Source organism: Uloborus diversus, chromosome 10 (genome assembly GCF_026930045.1).
Source record: "Uloborus diversus isolate 005 chromosome 10, Udiv.v.3.1, whole genome shotgun sequence".
Classification (NCBI taxonomy): Eukaryota; Metazoa; Arthropoda; class Arachnida; order Araneae; family Uloboridae; genus Uloborus; species Uloborus diversus.
In genome coordinates this window covers 75362617-75370384 of record NC_072740.1, presented here as the reverse complement: position 1 = coordinate 75370384, position 7768 = coordinate 75362617, and the positions used below count along the sequence as shown (strand labels likewise).

At 29.7% G+C, this 7768-nt stretch overlaps 1 protein-coding gene across 1 annotated transcript in view; it reads left to right on the top strand.

The window, feature by feature from the left end:
* Positions 1–848: 848 nt before the first annotated feature.
* Positions 849–7768, top strand: part of LOC129231349 (epsin-2-like) — a 38771-nt gene continuing 31851 nt past the window's right edge. Inside the window, 1 exon segment of the mRNA XM_054865641.1 lies at positions 849–1050. The gene's annotated coding sequence lies outside the window, so the exon portion shown is untranslated.

Sequence of the window (7768 nt, the reverse complement as noted above, 5' to 3'; positions counted from 1 at the left end):
ATTAAATGTGTGCATTTAAAGCAAGTAATATCTCCCTGCTCATGCGCGAAAGATAGCAATTTATAACTCTCAAAATTTCATAGCCTAAATAAATTTGGCAACGTATATTAAAAAAAAAACCCAGCTGAATATCAGAAAAACTAAAAAAAAAAAAAAAAAGATATCGGTGACCTCTTAAATGAGCCGCATTTCAATTATTCTTAGATATCATGACTTAAACTGAGCGATTGCAAGTGTTGCAAATTTTCGAATGATCCCATAGGTGGCAGATATCTTTGTTTGTTTTTATGATATTCAACTAGATTTTTTAAAAATAAGATGCCAAATCTATTTGGTTATGAAATTTTGTAAGTTAGAAATTGCTACCTTTCACGGAAAACTGTGTTTTATGAGCCAAAAAGATGCGAACAAAATTTATATTTTAGAAAGATATGCTTATAGCGTCTTGAATATAGTAGATACTTTCAATTAAAAAAAAATCTATATAATTATTGTACATAGTAAGTTAACTTAATGCTGAACTTTTCAGTTCATTCTATATTCTTTACGATGAAGGACGATAGAAAAAAGTTCTTTTCTGTCTTTTTTTTTGTTGTTGGTCCTTTAAATGCAATATTTTTTCACTTGAATCTTGAATGAACCACTTCGGTTCTGCCAAAACAAAACAATCCATTCAGAGGACTTTCTAGTTTGTTATCGTGTTCAATAATGGAAATCATTGTTACTCCAGTGTTTTGATGAACGTCTGAATATTTCGCGTGGAAAAAAATTGAAGTGAAAATATCACGAACTTTATCCGCGATGGCAGCAATGTGTTTTGTGGATGGCAACAATTAAATGATTCCGTCAGTAGCACTGCTGATATCCGATATCCGGCCGTGTTGCATTGTCTAGTATTTTGAATTTTTAGTTTTTAATGTTATTGTTCATTTAGACAGTGTTCTGCACATAAGCCGAGGCATGTATTTTAATGATTTCTGATGTGTTTTCATGTTATTAATCGATTTTTACGACACAATAGAGCTTTCTCATCTGCTTTTTGAGAGTGAGGTGAGTGTCCTTATTGGTATGAACTTAGTTACGCATAATGGACACTGATTCATTATGTGGTTATTTTCTTGTTTTAAAAGTGGATTAATCCATGAAATAGATTTTCTTCTGTTTTAAATATCATCGCTTAGTAATGCAGGTGGTATATATATTTTTTGAATTGCTGATCCATCGATGACAATACATATAATGGAGTGATGATTTTGTTTAGTTTTCCTTATTTAAAAATTGCTATCAGTAAGAATTGTACTTCATTCAATATCGATGTAGGAAAGAAAACCATAGTTGTACTTGATGTGCGAGTCTAGTTTGATTGTTTATCGCAAATGTTATGTCATCATTATTTTTTAATGTCATCCTCTTACGTAAAAAATGTTTAATTTTAGATAAACAGTTTATGCATTCATATTAGACATTTTCTGAGCAATTAAAGGTATACCTCCTTTTTTTATTTTGTTTTTGATTAAGCTAGTGTAATAAAGTTGTTTTTCAAAATATTTTCTCATCAAATTACAGCTAGTTATTTTTTATACAGTTATTCATATTTACTGATATGAGCACCTCTATAAAGTTTGATTGTGTTAAAGTCAAGGATGATTTATTGTATTAATTTGATATGTGCAAAACAAAAGATTTGGTACTGAGAGTGATTTTATAAATCATAATGTGCAATTTATTTTTCTTGTAACTATTAGTTTGTGCTATCCATTATGAGCAATATTTTGACGTGTTTGTATGCTTTATTTAATAATATATATGTATACAGACCAATACTTTTATAATGCTGACCTATGTAATGCAATTATCTATGAATCCATCAATTTTTCAGAAGTAAGCAATAAGTTTTGTGGTTAAAAAAGATCTTTGTTCCTACCTTACAAACATAAAAATTGTTAAGCAAATTAAATTTTGAAACATTTTTTCATCTGTCCATTGCAAAGCTTTTAAATAAAAATTAATATTCACAGTTAAAAGGAAAAAAATGCAGTTATTATACAAACCATGAAGCTAGTAGAAGTGCAGGATTAGTTCACTTTCTTTTGATTGTGAAACATATTTGCGAGAGTCAATATATATCCTGTAATATATTGTTTTGGTGCTTTTGTATTCATTGCAGATAATTCTTATTCTGAAGCGCAAATATATAGATATATAGTCGGACTTCGATATAAGGTCCAAAAGAACATCATCTTCATTTCTTACTTCATCCACATCCACAATATTCAAAGAAGCTTGAAATCCAGCATGTTTGTAGCAATAGGGTCATTCCATGTCAGTTCAACCACACCCCAACACCCACCATCTCAGATTCCAATGAAACTTTGTATACTTCTACTTTTCATAGTCCTAAGTAACCTCCTAAAGTATTTCTTCTCTATTAAAAATAGTTTTTATTTTTTGGCCCTTCAAAGTTTTGCGATTTTGCGTTAGTTGTCATTTACAGTTCTCTGAGAATGAACAGCAGCTGTTTGCAAAAAAAATTATTTCTCAATAACTAAAAATAAAAAAAATTGGAAATTTTTTATATTAAATATTAAGATTTCAAGTATTTCAGAAAAAAAATATGTCAAAAATCTAAATTTATATTCAGCAATTAAAAAAAATTAACAAACTGAAAATTTTTTAATTTTTTCAATAAAAAAATGATAGTCAAAATTTTAAAATTTTGGCATGAGGGTATAAATTAAAATAATTTATATATTTTTTTTAATGATCATTAACATGTGTGCTAACATATAAAATGAAAATCTTTAGGGGGACTTTGAGGGACTTCTGCCCCCCTGCCCCTTATTTTGATTAATGAAAAAAAGTTGATCACAATATTACAAGCTAAGTTAATAATTGCATTAAAGAAAATTTCAATATTGAAATACATTGGTGTTTGAACTTAAATGTCAACATTTAAATACTCAAGATTTTTTGAATTGTAAATAATTAATTAAATTAATTAATAATAAACAATAAAAATAAGATATCGCAAAATTCGAAATTTTCCTACAACAATTTATGCATGGTAAAAATTATTGTTAAACTTAGGGCAACATAGAAATTAAAACTTTTTATTTAATTCTAATTTATAATTAGGCAGTTTTTACAAAGTATTAAAAATCTTATAAATACCAGCTCAGAGCTTTTAACTTGATTCATTAATCGAATGCAATATCAAACTGAAACTTGGATTTGGTTTAACATAGCAATTTATTGGGCATGAGTTTAACATGGTTACCATTACCCAAAATGTTTATAATTAAGGCTTTGCAACAATCTCATTCAAGGACGCCCATATAGGGGGGCAAGGGGGGCTCAAGCCCCCCTTTTCAAATTAGAACTTCCTTGCTTTTAGTACTTTTTTCTTTGCACACAATGTAAAAATATTTCTTCTCCACCCCTTTTAATGAATAAGTTATTAAAAATGTCTAATTTTAATGACTCTAATCTGTCCTGAAATTGTTTTCTACAGGGAAAATATCCAGCTAAACCACGGGAAAATATTTGAGCCCCCCCTTGCGACTTTGCATATGGGCGCCCATGATCTCATTTGACCCTAAAAGTGTGTTTTGTTATCTTGAGTGTTTCCATGATCATAAATGGATCCTAATAACCTGGCATTTGTACAAATGACAGGTATTTTTATTTTACACTTCATTAGTAATTTTTTTAGATGTTTTGTTTTCTTTTTAATATATTGGCCTGTCACCTCCCTAACTTTGGTTGCTTTACTAGCCCCAAAAAAGGAACAGCTGGTATTAGATGACGGCTGATCAGCAAGCTGTATGGTTTACGTTTATAGTTAGTTGTTTATATTATGACTGTGAGATTGGTAACTATTTTTTATTTAAAATACACTTTCTTTTTCTTGATCCCTCTTTCAACTGCTGCATTAGTTTTATCAAGGGCAGTATGTTCTTTTAAGCCACTTTTTATTTTCTACAAATGATTTATAAACCTTATATATATTCCAGTTTAAATACGGTGAAACTTCAGTAACTGGACACACTGATAATCCAGGTAACTCGACATTTATTTTTCTTAGGGTCTGCCCAATGCTAACTTCAATGGTTGAAAAGCTTTCTAGCTTGACACACATATTGCTAGAACTCCTATAAGTCAACTATTCTGTTACTCTAGTTATTCTAGTTCAATTCATTCTTTCATATTGACCTTTTCTCAAAATTTTAGAAAAGTTCTTTCTGAGAATTCTATCTTTTATCCAGGGGAGTCAGCAACCACTCTGTGCTGTTAGTGCAATTTTGATAGGGTAGGATAAAATGTACTCCATGGGAGGGGTGTAGAGAAAGAAGGCACCATTACTTGTTTTCTAAACAAGTGTGAGCAGGACTTGTTTTTTTTAGCAGACCTCACTAACAAGAAGCTTTTATCTCTTTTCAACAATTATGTATTTATTCCTCACAAGATATTCAAATCTATTATTGTTTTTAAAAAAGAAAGAAAACAAAAATAATAGAAAATTCATTTACTGGAATTAATTTTTATAATGTGAATGTTAAGCATTAATAAGCATAAGTGATACAAAATTTTGGAACCCCAGTAAGTTGAGGAAAAGTTGCGAGTTATGTCATTAAACTGGGGGGGGGGGGGGGATTCTGGACAAAAAAAATTCCATGCAAATAATAATTTGTTTTCCAATTGTCATTAAAAAATATAAAAATCCATTGAATACGAGAGGTGCATAAATACTAACTTATTTCTTCATTTGCTTTGAGGGGAGGGGGGAAAGGTAATTTACTTTATTTAGTCATATTATTACTAAACAATCAGGCCATTATTTTTTAAGGGGTGTTAAATGTAATTTCAAGAAATTAAAAGGATGAATTTGTCATTGTATAGCAGTAAAACTATAATGGAAAAGCAGTTCCACGATAGCAATTTTTCTCAAACGTAGGGGGGGGGGGATCCTGAAAGTACTAGAAACTGCATGATTATGAATTGGTGTTAAAACTTTACTTTTGTTTTAACTTGTCTGGACTAAAATGCAGTAATCCATATGCAGATATTGTTGTTTGCAACTTTTGAATTTCATGATATCTTATTTTCAGAGTGTCTATATTTAATATAATTGTAATAATTTTTAACTATTTCAAATAAAAAAATAGCTTGAATATTAAATTTATATGTTTGAGTTCAATATTTAACACACTTCATATTTAAATTTTTTAAATAATTGCTGGGAACTCTTGTTTCAAAGACATGGAAAAACTTTTCTTCTATGATGCTTTTGTTGTTTCTAGGGCGGAGGGGACAGAATCCCTAAAAGACCCATAACTTTTTTCATAGGAAAAGTTAAAGCACATACTCATGATCATTTTTTCTTTAAATCATGATTTTTAAAACTGACTCTGATGTTAAAAATTTAGAATTTCAACAATGGTTTTTTTGACCAAAAAAAATCAAAATGTTTAACTTTCTGATTTTTAAAAAATTCTTTGTATAAACTAAGATTATTATAATATTTTTTATAAAAGTATTTAAAGTCTTAACATTTTTTATGAAAATTTTCAAGAAGGTAATATCATTAGTTGCTGAGAAACATTTTTTCCCCCATTAACAACAGCTCAGTTAGTGTCTTTGAAAATGACAAAAAAATGCAAAATCGAAAAATTTCAAAAGTCTATAAAATTAAAATACATTGAGATTGAAACAAAAGAAACTAGGGGGTTGCTTTTAACCACAAAATAAGGAAGTATACCAAGTTTCATCAAAATCTAGATGGTAGGTGTTGAAATCCCATTTTTGTGGTTGATTTGACAAATTTTAAACTATTTCAAATAAAATAGAAGCTTAAGTATATTTTTTTTATATTTGAATTCCATATTCAACACATTATATTTGAATTTTTGTCATAATTGTTGACAATTCTGTTTTTAAGAATATGGAAGAGATTGTATGATGTTTTATGCTTTTTTTTTCCAGAATCGGGGGGGGGGGAGGCAGAATCCCTTAAAGTCCCCTAATGTTTTTCATTGGATAAGTTAGAGTACATATTCATGATCATTTTTTTCAAAAAATCCTGATTTTTAAAACTGACCCTTTTGTTGAAATTCAGTTTTTTGCCAACATCTTTTTTTGAAAAAAAAATTCAAAATTTTCAATTTTCTAATTTTTAAAAAAAAAATTGTGCAAACTAAGATTATTGAAATATTTTTTATCAACATGTTCAAAGTCTTCCTATTTTGTGTAAAAATTTTCAAAAAGATTATAGCATTAGTTACCAAGAAATAATTTTTTTTGTAAACAACAACATCTCAGTTTGAGTGTCTGGAAAATGACAAAAAATGTAAAATCGCCAAATTTCAAAAGGCTGTAAAATCAAAACGCATTGATACTGAAAGAAAAAAAATTAGGGGGTTGCTTGTAACCATAAAGGGATGAAGTCTACCAAGTTTGATCAAATTCCGAGACGGTGGGTGTTAAAATCCCATTTTTGTGGTTGATTTGACGTGGAACGACCCAATAGGAAATGCATGTGTTTGACACCAAGTTCCAACTTTTATCAATGTAAAAAATGGCATCAAGCACAGAAGCGTGAGTCTTTTTTCTCATCAGTTTCTGAAATCGAGTTTTTCAGAAGAAGCTTTCTGTAGTTCATTTTGAAATTTTGAATCATTCCTTGATCCAAAGGTTGCCATGGTGACATTTGGGTGTAAAAAATACAGTTCCTTGACTTTCAATTGAGGGATGTTGCTATGAGCAGCTTAATTGTTCGCAATGAAAACAACTTTTCTTTTTTAAAAAGTGTCGATCGACATGTCGTAGTTTTCTCCCATATGTTCACACTCATCCATGCTGACTTGTTTGCATCATAACCTAAAGGTAAAGGTTTCATGTTTTTAAAACAATGTGGCTTGTGAAATTTTTCAATAGCTAGTGATTTTAGTTTTTCAGAACCATCCATGTTAGCTCCTAAACGAACTGTCAGTCTCTCTTTACTTTTTTCCCCTCCCACAAATTTTTCATTTTTAAAAGTAAGAGTTTTGTTGGGCAAGACTTGATAAAAAAGTCCACATTCATCAACGTTAAATACATCCCAATGTTTATACCTCATCAAAATGTCATCCAGCACAGATTATTTCACAGCACTTTAATTTCTAAATCGTTAGACCATATGAAGTATTATTTTTTAAAAGCAGCCTAATTAAAATTAATCATTGTATTCATAATTTAATAACTTTTTGCACATGAAGCAAAAAAAAAAAAAAAAAATCTGGCAAAATTAGAATTCATTCCTTAATTTTAATAAAATGATACAATTTATCAGTTACCAAAGAGTAATGTGACCAGACATCCCGCTGCCGGAATGTCCTGCCAAAGTGTCCCTCTTTGTCGAAAAAGTCCCGCCATGTCGAAAAAGAACGCCATGTAAAATGTTATTCTTTAATGTTTAATACGCTGAACTACCTCCACCATGATGGCAACAAGAATTTGCTTCTTAAAATTGCTTCTAACAGCAAGTACAACTGAAAATAATAATTTTGATTAATAAATTTGTTGTGTGATGCAATATTCTTTACATCAATACTATTAAATTATTTTCAACTTGAGTTCTTTATTAGTTCATTTGAGTTATTTCTTGGCATTTTTCTGTTATGTAAAATATTAAGCCTGTGAAAAAAAAAAAAACTACTCCCCCCCCCCCCCCCCCCCCGCGTCATGTGTCCTGATTTTAGCTTGAAAAAATCTGGTCACATTATCAAAGAGA